This window comes from Octopus sinensis, linkage group LG5, assembly GCF_006345805.1.
Source record: "Octopus sinensis linkage group LG5, ASM634580v1, whole genome shotgun sequence".
NCBI classification, from domain to species: Eukaryota; Metazoa; Mollusca; class Cephalopoda; order Octopoda; family Octopodidae; genus Octopus; species Octopus sinensis.
Window position 1 is genome coordinate 112,443,492 of NC_043001.1, and position 15,000 is coordinate 112,458,491.

Sequence of the window (15,000 nt, forward strand, 5' to 3'; positions counted from 1 at the left end):
GTGTGTGTGTGTGTGTGTGTGTGTGTGTGTGTGTGTGTGTGTGTGTGTGTGTGTTTGCGCGCGCTCGCATGAGTTTTGGCCTGTACGCGTCGTGCATGTGTATAAGTTCAGTCATGTTTATGGATTTGTATATATATTTATTTCTTTATTGCCCAGATGGGGCTAAACATAGCGGGGACAAACAAGGACAGACAAAGGGACTAAGTCGATTACATCGACCCCAGTCTGTAACTGGTACGTAATTTTCTCGACCACGAAAGGATGAAAGGCAAAGTCGACCTAGGCGGAATATGAACTCGGAACGTAGCGGCAGACGAAATACCTATTTCTTTACTACCCACAAGGGTCTAAACACAGAAGGGGACAAACAAGGACAGACAAACGGATTAAGTCGATTATATCGACCCCAGTGCGTAACTGGTACTTAATTTATCGACCCCGAAAGGATGAAAGGCAAAATCGACCTCGATAGAATTTGAACTCAGAACGTAGCGGCAGACGAAATACCGGTAAGCATTTGGCCCGACGTGCTAACGATTCTGCCAGGTCGCCGCCTTTCTATATATATTTATGAGCATGTGTATGTTCATATGTGTGCATCTGCTCGTTACACACACATGCACACACGCATACACACATATATGTACGTATGTGCGTGTGTGTGTTTACGTATGCATGCAAGTATGTACGTATGTCAGGTCCTCGGAGCTACTGGCAACATGTAAGCCAGTACAACATGGTGCATGGGCGGGTCATCGGCGACTAAAGTGGCAACCCCAACAAGCTTGCTTGGTGAGGAAGGTGATTGTTGGAGACCCTGAAGGACGAAAAATAAGACCTTTCAAATGGCGAAAGAGCTTATGAAGAGTCAACGGCCATCCAACAATATGTGTACATGTGTATGTATGCATGTATGTATGCACGGGTTCGTGGAAATAATATTTGCGTCGGTGTCCAGGCGCCTGGTTGGCCCAGTGGGAGACCCCATTGTTGTTATCACAACATCTCTTTAGCAAAGGGAAAAGTGAAAACCTGTGATACTGCCAATATTCGATGATGTAGACTGGTTGTTTTTTTTATGTCTGTTTTTTGGTTTTTTTTTTTTCAAGTTTATGTTGTCCATGTTCAGGCAGTGGGATTTTTCGTTTGTTCCTTCTCGAGCCATGCATGGCTCATAAGGGCCGGTTTCCCGGTTTCCTTGGCGTATAGGTTCCCCACCTGGACGGGACGCCGGTCGGTCGCAGGTGAGCTGATAGATGAAGGAAGAAAGAGTCAGAAAAAGCTGTGGCGAAAGAGTCAACAGAAGTTCGCCATTACCTTCTGCCGAAGCCGCGTCGAGCTTAGATGTTTCTCTCATAAACACACACATCGCCCGGTCTGAGATTCGAACCCGCGATCCCTTGACCGCGAGTCCACTGCTTTAACCACTAGGCCATGTGCCTCCACAGGGAGTGGGATTGGAATTGTGCAAATCCTTTTCTCACTATAAAAAAAACAAACATCATGCACAGGTATTGCTCGAAAAAAGTAAGACCTATCACAAAAATGGCTAGTTTTAGCCTTCGCATGTGTGGGACTTTCGATCAGGCAAATGGCAAAACTCAAACATGAGTTTGCAACCATCATGTATGTATGTATGTATGTATGTATGTATGTATGTATGTATGTATGTATGTATGTATGTATGTATGTATGTATGCATGTATGTATGCATGTATGTGTGTATGTATGTATGTATGTATGTATGTATGCATGCATGTATGTATGTATGTATGTATGTATGTATGTGGTATGTATGTATGTATGCATGCATGTATTGTATGTATGTATGTATGTATGCATGCATGTATGTATGTATGTATGTATGTATGGTATGTATGTATGTGGTATGTGATGTATGCATGCATGCATGTATGTATGTATGTATGTATGTATGCATGCAGTATGTATGATGTATGTATGTATGTGTGTATGTATGTATGCATGCATGATGTATGTATGTATGTATGTATGTATGTATGCATGCATGTATGTATGTAGATGTATGTATGTATGTATGTATGTATGTATGTATGTATGTATGTATGTATGTTATGTATGTATGCATTGTATGTATGTATGTATGCATGTATGTATGCATGTATGTATGTATGTATGTATGTATTATGTATGATGTATGTATGTATGTATGTATGTTGTGTGTATGTATGTATGTATGTATGTATGTGTGTATGTATGTATGTATGTATGTGTTGTATGTATGTATGTATGTGGTATGTATGTATGTATGCATGTATGTATGTATGTATGTATGTATGCATGCATGTATGTATGTATGTATAGTATGTGTGATGTATGTATGTATGTATGTGTGTATGTATGTGTATGTATGTATATGTATGTATGTATGATGCATGTATGTATGTATGTATGTATGTATGTATGCATGTATGTATGCATGTATGTATGATGTATGCATGTATGTATGCAGGTATGTATGAGTATGTATGTATGCATGTATGTATGTATGTATGTATGTATGTATGCATGTATGTATGTATGTATGTAGTATGTAGCATGCATGTATGTATGCTGTATGTATGTATGTTATGTATCGATGTATGTATGTATGTATGTATGCATGTATGTATGCAGTATGTATGTATGTATGTATGTATGTATGCATGTATGTATGTATGTATGTATGTATGTATGTATGTATGTATGTATGTATGTACACAGTCGATAGGCCAGCTACTGCAGTATCTGTCCTGAGATAACACCTTTTACGAACATGCTGTGTTAAAATACTAGAATGAAAGACATGAAAATCCTTTTCAGCACCCACCAACGAGGACGTTATATGAACTTCGGCCTTGTCCAGGCCTTTTCAAATGTGCTTACTCGCATCTAGCCACGTACTCGGACGAGAATTTGTCGTCTGTGACATAGAGAAGACTGCAGACGGGACGGGACGTTGGTGTAGCTGGTTGTGGTACTGGTGTTGGTGCTTGTGTTGATGCTAGTCCTGGAGCTCGTTATAACGACAATGATTACGACGAACTAAGTAAAGTAGATAACGTTGATGATGAGGATGAAGATGATGATCCCGATGATGATGACGACGACGACGATGATGATGATCATGATGATGATGGCGGTTCACTCGTGTCTGAGGAAGATATATCACTGACTAAAAGAACGTCAACATTGTCCATGTAGTATTTTAAGGCCAATTAATCTTACACAACAGTTCATAGAATCTCTTCAGAGGCGGATCGAGCCAATCTATAAGATGCTATGAGAAGTACTTAATTCGGAAGAAGGAGAGCGTCTTGCACTTCAGCTGTCGTTGGAAATCCTCCAAATACTCAAGCAAGACTAGTCTCCGCACCAAGTTTTTTATTGAGTTTTGTATCAGAATAATGTTCACTTGGCGAAATACTTTAACAAAAGATAATCTTAGGCGTTTTCTTTCAACAAATAGGCGCGGTTAAGAAGCTCATTTTACAACCATTAGGTTTCGGGTTCATTCCCATTGCGAAGCTCCTCATGTAAATATGTTCTATTATAGCCCCAGGCCGATCATTGATTTGTGAATGTATATGGTTGACGGAAACTGTGTGGAAGCCCGTCTGATGTGTGTGCATGTGTGAATGTGCGCGCGCGCGTGTATGTGTATATATATATGTGTGTGTGTGTGTGTATATGCGTGTGTTTGTGTGCGTATGTATATATATATAGGCGCAGGAGTGGCTGTGTGGTAAGTAACTCGCTTAAAAACCACATGTGTGTGTGTGTGTGTGTGTGTGTGTGTGTGTGTGCGAGATTTTTGTCTTTGTGTTTGTCACCGAACCGCGTTGGAAGCCATGATAGCTTGCTTAAGAAACACAGAATACGCAGCGGATTAAAACGTACTGGATTCGGTTTATTTATCTACCTCAGTTGAAGTTTCTGGAAGCCCTAGCCAGAAAAACAGCCGCAAGAGAGGTAAGTCCTGTTCGCGAAATTTTTGTTCCCACGAGAATTCCGGACCTCAGTAAAGTTCTTATTCGCATACAGCCAATCAGAGCTCACATTCACCTTGTCAAGTTAACAAATGTTGGCATTTATAATGACAATCTCCGATTACCAGCACACAATGTACAGATCCTTACATTTGTTTTTATATTGTACGTGAATTTTTCACGGGTCCAGTTAGTTATAATAAATAGACCTATAATTTACTACTAATAATAGTACTCAACGAAATGTTTTAGTACTCACACATTTTCGTGACTATCTTTTGGGGTGGGTGGGGGGATTTTTCTGTTTGGTTGCCAGTGTCAATTTTCTGTTCGAATTGATTTCATATTTAGTGTAATGATACACTTTTATAGGCTAATTAATGAAGTGAAAGTAATTTTTTGCTATAAATCAATAAATAAAGCGTTATTAGTAATTAAAGTGTGAACATTTTGGTAATTTTAGTCAATCATAAGCCACAGACACATTCATGTTTTACTCTTTTTTAAATTAATATAAACATTTATTTACACGCAAGAGAATTATCGGAGAACTTTAGTGCTTAAAATAACGGCTAAATAAGATTTAGTTACGTGAAAGAAAATTACATAACACGTATTCTTTACAAATATTGACATGTGCTAGACGGAGACGTTGCTGCCTGCTAGTAGAGAGGGAAAGAGTAAGGAATACACGGTGCTGACTAGAAAGGAAGAAAGGATAAAGGTTGCTCTGCTCCGATTGGCTGAATGCAAATGAATTCATTACTGGGGTCCGGAACCCTCGTGGGAAAAAAATTCGCGTCCAGTTCATTGTGCGGCAACATGAGTCAATTTCATTACATGCTATAACAGATATTTTATTATCTATACAGAAAGTGCAATTTGTAATGATTCCCATTTGGTGTTTGCAGCGAAATGCACCAAACACAACTTGATTTATGTTGGCTGCACAACACAAAAATTACATAAAACATTCAATGAGGATAAGTATGACGTCAGGCACAAAAGCAGTCGTTCGACGGAACTTGTCGGACATTTTACATCAAAACAGATGTAATTTTGAGGATCATTTGAAAGTGCACATTCCTACTCTACTGCACTTTCAGTCTCAAAACACATGAGGATAAAAATATTTGTGAATTACTAACGTCACGCTCTGGAAGAAAGAACAAAGAGACAGAATTCCATCACATTTCTTGACCAAATGTTCTATTTCTTACATTTTTCTTTCTTGCATTTTTCTTTCTTTTTTTATCTTTTTCTTCGTTCCCAATTGCGTAAAAGCGGAAAATCTGATGACGTCGTTTTGCATAAGAAGAAACTGAGGATATTCCTGTTCCAAGTTTGAATTTCTGTATTTCTGCAATTTTTTTTTTCATTTTACATTTCGAAACTGAAGAAGACTATATATACTCTCTTTTACTTGTTTCAGTCATTTGACTGTGGCCATGCTGGAGCACCGCCTTTAGTCGAAAAAACCCACCCCAGGACTTATTCTTTGTAAGCCTAGTACTTATTCTATCGGTTCTTTTGCTGAACCGCTAAATCACGGGGACTTAAACACACCACCATCGGTTGTCAAGCGATGTTGAGGGGACAGATACAGACACTCAAACATACACACACACACACACACACACACACACACACACATATATATATATATATATATATATACGACTGGCTTCTTTCAGTTTCCGTCTACCAAATCCACTCACAAGGCTTTGGTCGGCCTGATGCTATAGTAGAAGGAACTTGCCCAAGGTGCCACGCAGTGAGACTGAAGCCGGAGCCATGTGGTTGGTAAGCAAGCTACTTACCACACAACCACTCCTAAGCCTATGTTGAAATTCAATGAAATGAGTCAAATCTCTATTTATTACGAATCGTTTGCGCTCTTCTCATTGCTTATTTACCTTCCTTAAGGCTTGCGTCACTCTCCATAAACTAACAACAAAATTAACAACAACAGGAGTGGCTGTGTGGTAAGTAGCTTGCTAACCAACCACATGGTTCCGGGTTCAGACACACTGCATGACATCTTGGGCAAGTGTCTTCTGCTATAGCCCCGGGCCGACCAATGCCTTGTGAGTGGATTTGGTAGACGGAAACTGAAAGAAGCCTGTCGTATATATGTGTATATATGTATATGTATGTGTGTGTTTGTGTGTCTGTGTTTGTCCCCCTAGCATTGCTTGACAACCGATGCTGGTGTGTTTACATCCCCCTCACTTAGCGGTTCGGCAAAAGAGACCGATAGAATAAGTACTGGGCTTACAAAGAATAAGTCCCGGGGTCGATTTGCTCGACTAAAGGCGGTGCTCCAGCATGGCCGCAGTCAAAATGACTGAAACAAGTAAAAGAGTAAAAGAGTAAACAATAATAAATGATTTCAAACTTTGGCACAAGATCAGTATTTTCGGGAAAGGAGTAAGTCGACTGCATCGACCTCAGATACATCTGGTACTTATTTTACTGACCCCAAAAGGATGAGCAACAAAGTTGATTTCGCCGGTATTTGAACTCAGAATGTAAAGAATATAAAGACAGACGAAATGCCGCTGAGCACCTTCTCGGGCGGGCTAATGATTCTGCCAGCTCGCCATAATAACGGTAATAATATTGGTTTCAAATTTTAGCACAAGGACAACAATTTCGGCAGAGGGTGTAAGTCGATTACATCGACTCCAGTGCTCTACAAGTACTTATTATATCGACCTCGAAAGGATGAAAGGCAAATTTGACTTTGTCGGAATTTGAATTCATAACGTAACGACGGACGAAATGCTGCTAAGCATTTAACCGGGTATGTTAACGATGATAATCTACTATAATAATACACTTGTGTTTTTTCCGGTCACAACACATGAATGAGAAAGGAAGAGGTGATAGACGAATAAGGAAGGAAGGGGTGATGGCACACTTGGTAGTGGGATGATGGAAATTCTGCGGTGAAAAAACCAAACAGCGTTTCAACTCTATCTTAGTATATGTGGGTGTATGTAAAAAGTGTGTATGTGTGTGTGTGTGCAATGGAAGTAGGATGGTGAAAATTCAACGCTGAAAAGAAAAATCAAACAGCGGTTCAACTCAGTGTATTGCCAGCCCCCGTATTTAGTCACGGCCAGCTTTATGTGGCCTTAAGTCGGACAAGAAGAAAGGAAAACTTTAAAATTCTTTTGAAGGAAACAAATAGTCAAGGGATGTTAGTTGCGTAGAGATTTGGTAAAAGAATTTGGTAATAAAAGAATTATTAAACTAAAAACTTGGTCTTGTACCTTATTTATATACTACAATTATACAACAATTAGCCGTCATTTTTTGGACGGCACGGTGCTAGCTAGTATTAACAATAATAATAATAACAGTTTCGACAAGGCCAGCAATTTTGAAGTCAGAGATTTAGTCCATGTTATCGGCTCCAATATTTGACGAGTGCTTTTATTTTTTCAGCCCCGAAAGGAATGCAAGCTGATGAGGATTTTGTCTCTGAACGTTAAGAACTAGCAGAAACACCACCGAAAGACATTTTGTCAGACTAACAAATGCGCCAATCCTTGGGTACTCTGTTGCTTTCGAGGGTGAGTATTTCAGGGTTTTCTTTTCAATCAAGTAGACTGTGTACTCGTTAGATTAACATGTAAGTAACTGAGAATGACAACGCCAAGCCCACGTGTGAATGTAAGTCTCCAGATCCGAGAAAGACGTCTCTGAAACTTCTTGCTGAACAACCTACACGGATGGTTTGTTTAAAGTGATCAAATATTTGTGTTGAACATTAGATCACTTCCTCCATCAAAGTGACATTGTCTGTAGAGATGCGCTGTGTGTCACATGTCTGATGTCGAAGAGATCGCAGAGCAACTTGAGATGAAGTGTTTTGCTTAAGAAGACAATGCACTGCACTGTCGGGAAATCGAACCTGCGATAGTAAGTGCAATACCCTAGTCACTGGGCTACGCATTCAGAGACGTGTACTCTTAAAGTAATTTTCTGGTAAGATCAGCGTAACACAGTGTGTGAGAGTGTGACACGGTGTATTAAAGTGTGTGACACAGTGTGTGAGTGTGACAATGTGACACAGTGTATTAAAGTGTGTGACACAGTGTGTTACAGTGTGACACAGTGTATTAAAGTGTGTGACATGGTGTGTGACAGTATGTGTGACAGTATGTATGACAGTGCTACAGTACGTGACAAAGTGTGTTACAATACGTGACACAGTTAAGGTAATTTTCTGGTAAGATCAGCGTGACACAGTGTGTGAGAGTGTGACACAGTGTATTAAAGTTTGTGACACAGTGTGTGAGTGTGACAGTGTGACACAGTGTATTAAAGTGTGTGACACAGTGTATGACACAGTGTCTGGGCAACCACACACACTGTTTACTTTATCCCATATATAAGACTTGTATTAACCCGGTAAATACACTTGTCCAAAATGCTACGGAGTGAGATCGAACTGGAGACCACACGACTGTGAAGAGGGTCTTACTAATCATCCAGTTATGTCTTCGTCCATAGCTATTATTAATATTTATAAAAACATAATAAAATAAAGAAGAATTATTAATGGATGATGCAAAGCGCGAAAGAATTACATGATTCTTGCTTCGGTTGACTTTATATGTGGCGACCATCTTAGCTCAATACCACAGATTTTAATTCTTGTTTCGTTTAAACCAACAATGAGAATACGGAAGACATTTTGCATTGTCTCGCTGATAACAATAGAATAGGAACTCCGCTCTGACAAATAATATCCACTCGGATATTCAAAGACGATGGTACTTGAGACATTGCTATTGTACTGTGCTTGTTTCTCTTGTTATGCTTAATAAAATGGAAGTAATTTAGAGTATAAAATCGGGAACAAAAAGACTCATCTTGGAATATTCTCTTCATGGATGACCAATAATTATTGCACACAGAAAATTGCGCCACAAATTTGAGTGCCGATTCTGTGGTGTCTGGTAATTTGGTGGTAATTTAAATTAAAATGTCATTTGATCTCGACAAACGTAGCAAAATTAGCAATATGGTGGTATTGAATACTAATGCATACTTTCATTAGATCCCCATGTTTCGTAGTGGTGGAGGTAGTATTGGTAGTGGTAGAAGAGTGGGGTGGAAGTGAGGAATGCGAAGAAGCGGAAGAATTTTTAAAGTTATTTCTATTTTTGTTATATTTTTCTTTTATTTATTTTCATTTTTTCCCCTCGGTTTTCTTCTTTTATTTTTATTTTTATCCTTTTGGTTTTTGTTTTGTATTGACGAAGATTTCCAAATTGGCTGGATATTTGATACTTGGACACTGGATCAAGCCAGACATCTAACCACACATGCGCACGCGCGCTAATACAAAGCAAATTCTCACACAAGCTTACAAACACACACGCACACACTAACACAATCACACACACTCACACACAACAGACACAGACACGCACTCACACACCCACGCACATACACACACACACGCATACATGTATACGCAGATCCACAAACACGATGCACACAGACACATGTAGATACACATTCATAAGCATAAACTCATACATACACACACGCACATGCACGCGTATATATATATATATATATATGTTTATATATATATATATATCTGTATATATGTGTGTATATATATATATATATATATATCTGTATATATATACACACACACACACGCATATATATGAATATATACATATATGTATGTGTGTGCATGTATATGTGTATGTATATATATATATGTGTGTGTGTGTGTGTGTCTGTGTGAGTGCATTATATATGGATATATATCTATATATATATATACGCACACCTACAAACACATTCACACACACATGTGTGTGTATGTTCGTGCATGTCGGAGTTTTAATTTTCGTGTGTGATTGTCTATACACTCTTTTGGGTTTGAACGCGCAATGATATCTTTAGATAGTGTAAGCAGTTTAAAACATCCTCAGTGGCCTGTCCAAATCCCAAGGAACAAGTGGAACCTCTGTCGGCAAATGGAAATCCATTTTATTTAGGAATTTGTATAAATGCTCGCACGCGTACACAATACACACACGCGTGCGCGCACAGACACACACACACACACAAACACACACACATATATCTCTTTTACTCTTTTACTTGTTTCTGTCATTTGACTGCGGCCATGCTGGAGCCCCGACCCCGGGACTTATTCTTTGTAAGCCCAGTACTTATTCTATCGGTCTCTTTTGCCGACCCGCTAAGTGACGGGGACGTAAACACACCAGCATCGGTTGTCAAGCAATGCTAGGGGGACAAACACAGACTTATATATATATACATATATACGACAGGCTTCTTTCAGTTTCCGTCTACCAAATCCACTCACAAGGCATTGGTCGGCCCGGGGCTATAGCAGAAGACACTTGCCCAAGATGCCACGCAGTGGGACTGAACCCGGAACCATGTGGTTGGTTAGCAAGCTACTTACCACAGAGCCACTCCTGCACCTATCTGTGTATGCTTGTGTGTGCGGTGTATGTGTTTTAGGGTGGTTATTTAGATGAGTTTAGTGAGTACGTTATACTTTTTCGTATTAATTAATGATTGTAATTAACTATAATACCCTGCAATCCTTTTTTGGAATAACATGCTGTTACTCTCTTGCTAAAGGCGCGTGGCTCAGTGGTTAGAGCGTCGAGCTTACGATCGTGAGGTTGTGAGCTCGAATCCCGGACCGGGCTGCGTGTTGTGTTCTTGAGCAAGACACTTTATTTCACGTTGCTCCAGTTCACTCAGCTGTAGAAATGAGTTGCGACGTCACAGGTGCCAAGCTGTATCGGCCCCTTTGCCTTTCCCTTGGACAACATCGGTGACGTGGAGAGGGGAGGCCGGTATGCATGGGCGACTGCTGGTCTTCCATAAAACAACCTTGCCCAGACTTGTGCCTCAGAGGGTAACTCTCTAGGTGCAAACCCATGGTCAGTGTCTGACCGAAGGGGGTCAAGAATGTTTGCTGGAAGATGCTGGATAACGATCGGTGGATAGTGACAATCCGTGAGGGCTTTGACTAGTTTCTTGAAAGGATCCTGCGATTCCGAGACCCGTTTATATGTAACATCCATGAATGTTTATCGAAATAAGTTCCGCATCGTCGACCGTTAACCGAAGATTGAAAGTATTGAATGCTATATTTCACTTTTTCTAATCCTGGATGGTGTTGTCTCTGTGTCTACTTGAAAGGTTTGAAATCATAAACCCATCATCTCTGTACAGGCCCCCCAGTAATGCAATTGCGGGAAAACCAGCGCCACCGATATCGACACCACCGACATCAACACTGTTTATGAATAATAAAATGACCGTGAAAACTAGTAAGGGCAACATCAAGAATGTCACCACCAACACTATTCCCCCACCAGGCTATTAGAACTAAGTTTATCCCCATCATTATTATCTACAGGTCTGTGGGTAGACCGATCTTACGTTACAAAGATGTTTGCAAAAGGGACATGAAGGCCTGCAACATCAATATTAGCGGTTGGGAGGCAGTTCCCGGCAACCGTGGAGAATGGCGACGTACCGTAAGAGAGGAATACAAAGGAGTGACGAGAGAGAGAGGAAAATGGAAGAAAGGAAGAGACGTAAACAAGAGACTATGCACTACAACCAGCCAGGAACAGTCTTCGCTACATTTGCAGTACCTGCCAGAGGGAGTGTTTGTCCAGGATAGGACTACACAGCCACAGCAGGAAATGTATTAGGACATGAAATATAAAAGCCGGACTAGACTACTTCATGCGCAACTCCATTGTCTCCCGAGACAGAAAGGATGCCAATACCAAAACCAATATTATCTACACTAGTTATTTTAACAACATCAACAATAACTTGGGAGCATGTGACGTGATTCTTATGGTTACTAGAAATAGCAACTATAACAAATAGCTAAGCCTCCTTCACTTCAAATTATCACATGACATCTTTAATAAGTGAGGTAAAATACTGTCTTGTGCCCTGGGACTTATGGTTTCCGTGGTTTATATGTGGCCGAGATCACAACAGCTTCTTTGAATGCAACGCCAGTCTGTCGAGGTTTTACATATTTAGTGCTGAGTGGACTGGAGCAACATGAAGTTGTTTTACACAATAATACAGCTCAGCGGCCGGTACAGGATAAGAAAACACACGAACGGCACACTCCAGTCATTAAGCTACGCACCTTCAAACCTTATATAGGTGGTGGTGTTGGTGGTGGTGGCGATGCTTTTGGTGGTTTTGCGGGTGGTAGCATTCTTGATGTTACCCTTGGTACTTGTTGCGGTCATTTTGTTTATAAATAGTGTTGTTGTCGGTGGTGATGGTGCAGTAGTATCAATATCGGTGGCGTTGGCTTTCCTGAAATTGCATTAACGGGGGTCTGTACAGGGATGATGGGTTTATGATTTGGAACTTTTCAAATAGACACAGACGATATGATCAAGACTGGGAATACCTTAGATGACGAGTCTTCTCGATCTCGGTTCACCTGGGGCTAAACAAAAACGAAAATGATAACAAAATGTTCATTAATTATACATCATCATATATAATGGCCACTCTATATCCTGTACACTGTGAAAAACATTTCGTCTTTCTTTACCGATTACACTACCACAGCTGCCGTTAAGAAATGTCCTACTAACACAACTACTAATTTTACAAAGACTAACTACAACTACAAAATACTATTGCAAGGTCTCTATTGAATGAAGAGGGCCGACATTTCAAAAGTGCCATACCAATTATACCATCAACAAGGCCACTACTATTGAAAACGGCGATCACAAAGCAACCCCACTATGAGACCAGTCACAACTCGAATATTACCACCAACGAAACTAATGGCTCCACGCACCACTACTACTACTACTACTACTACTACTACTACTACTACTACTACTTTGACTACTACTAATCATAATAATAGTAATAATAATGATAATAATAATAATACTATTACTTCATCAATGATATCATGAGGAGCATGGTATCTGCTGCTAAAGTACTAAAACCAATAAAACTACACAATATTTAACACAGACATACACAAAACATACACACAAACACACACACACACACACACAACACATCAATATTACTAGCTCAAAGGCGGCGAGCTGGCAAAATCGTTAGCACGCCAGGAAAAATGCTTAGCGGTTTTTCGTCTGCCGTTACGTTCTGAGTTTAAATTCAGCTGAGGTTGACTTTGCCTTTCATCCTTTCGGCCTCGATAAATTAAGTACCAGTTACGCACTGGGCTCGATGTAATCGACTTAATACCTTTGTCTGTCCTTGTTTGTCCCCCCTATGTTCAGCTCCTTGTGGGTAATAAAGAAATAGGTATTTCATCTGCCGCTACGTTCTGAGTTCAAATTCCACCAAGGTCGACATTGCCTTTTATAATTTCGAGATCGATAAATTAAGTACCAGTTGCATACTGGAGTCGATCTAATCGACTGGCGCTCTCCTCCAAAATTTCGGGCCTTGTGCCTAGAGTAGAAAAGAATATTACTAATTAATTTCGTCCGTCTTTACGTTCCAATTTCAAATTCCGCCGAGGTCGACTTTGCCTTTTATCTCTCGGCATCGAGGAAACAAGTACCTATTTCTTTACTACTCACAAGGGGCTAAACACAGAGAGGACAAACAAGGACAGACAAACGGATTAAGTCGATTACATCGACCCCAGTGCGTAACTGGTACTTATTTCATCGACCCCGAAAGGATGAAAGGCAAAGTTGACCTCGGCAGAATTGGAACTCAGAACGTAATGGCAGACAAAATACGGCTACGCATTTCGCACGGTGTGCTAACGTTTCTGCCAGCTGCTGCCTTAAGGAAACAAGTACCAGTTAATGACTGGGATCGATGTAATCGACTTCATTCCCTCCCCTCAAAATTTATGGCTTTGTGTTAAAGTTTGAAACCTATACTACTACATACATTGACTCTACAAATAACAGCTGTCTTCTCTCCCCACCTAATAAAACCCTAACCCAAACGAGTTATCAACACCATTATTAACTACCATTAACCATGACCAAAATCTACATTAGCAACGCTGAAAAGAATTCTTCGCCAAAACAACAGACAATAGAATCGCTATATCAAACTGTCAAAACCATAAGTCACCAAAATCACCAACAGCAACACCCCCAACGCATGCGCACACAACACACACACACACACACGCACACATACACACACATCACTAACAGAACCACCAACGACAACAACACCATCACCATCATCATTAAAAATCCCACCCCACCCCTCCACTCTACCACTACCACACCACCACCACCATCACCGCCACCAACGACGCAGTCAGGTATGATCCCCCGCCATTCTACCAATGATACAATCACTTCTACTGACATTGCTTTCCACCACCACCACCATCACCACCACCTTCACCACCACCACCATCACCACCACTTCTAACACCACCAACATCAATTCCACCACCAACACCAACACCAGCACCAACACAACGACCACCACTTCTAACACCACCAACATCAACTCCACCACCACCAACACCAACACCAGCACCAACACAACGACCACCACTTTCAATACCATCAATGCATTCTGCGGCAAACACATCATCAGTGGGGCCGCCATCGTCTGAAGAGCATTAGTTGTTGTCAAGATTTTAGCTCGAGGCCAACTGTCGTTCATGAATACGCCATCATTACTGTTGCAGTCACTTCGATAGTATTTTCACAAATGCAATCAACTTCGCGACATTTTCATTCTATGTTGTTACTCTGAGTGGTGCTACTGCACTTCACGTTTTAGTTATTATTGTTGTTGACGTATATGAACTTTTCCTTGCCCAGTCAGTCTCTTTCTCTCCTTCTCTTTCTGACTCTCGTTCTCTCAGTCTGTAGACCCCCCGCACTTCACTTACTTTCTTTGTCTATCAGTCGCATGCTTCCATTTTCCTTTTGTAACTTTTACTGCT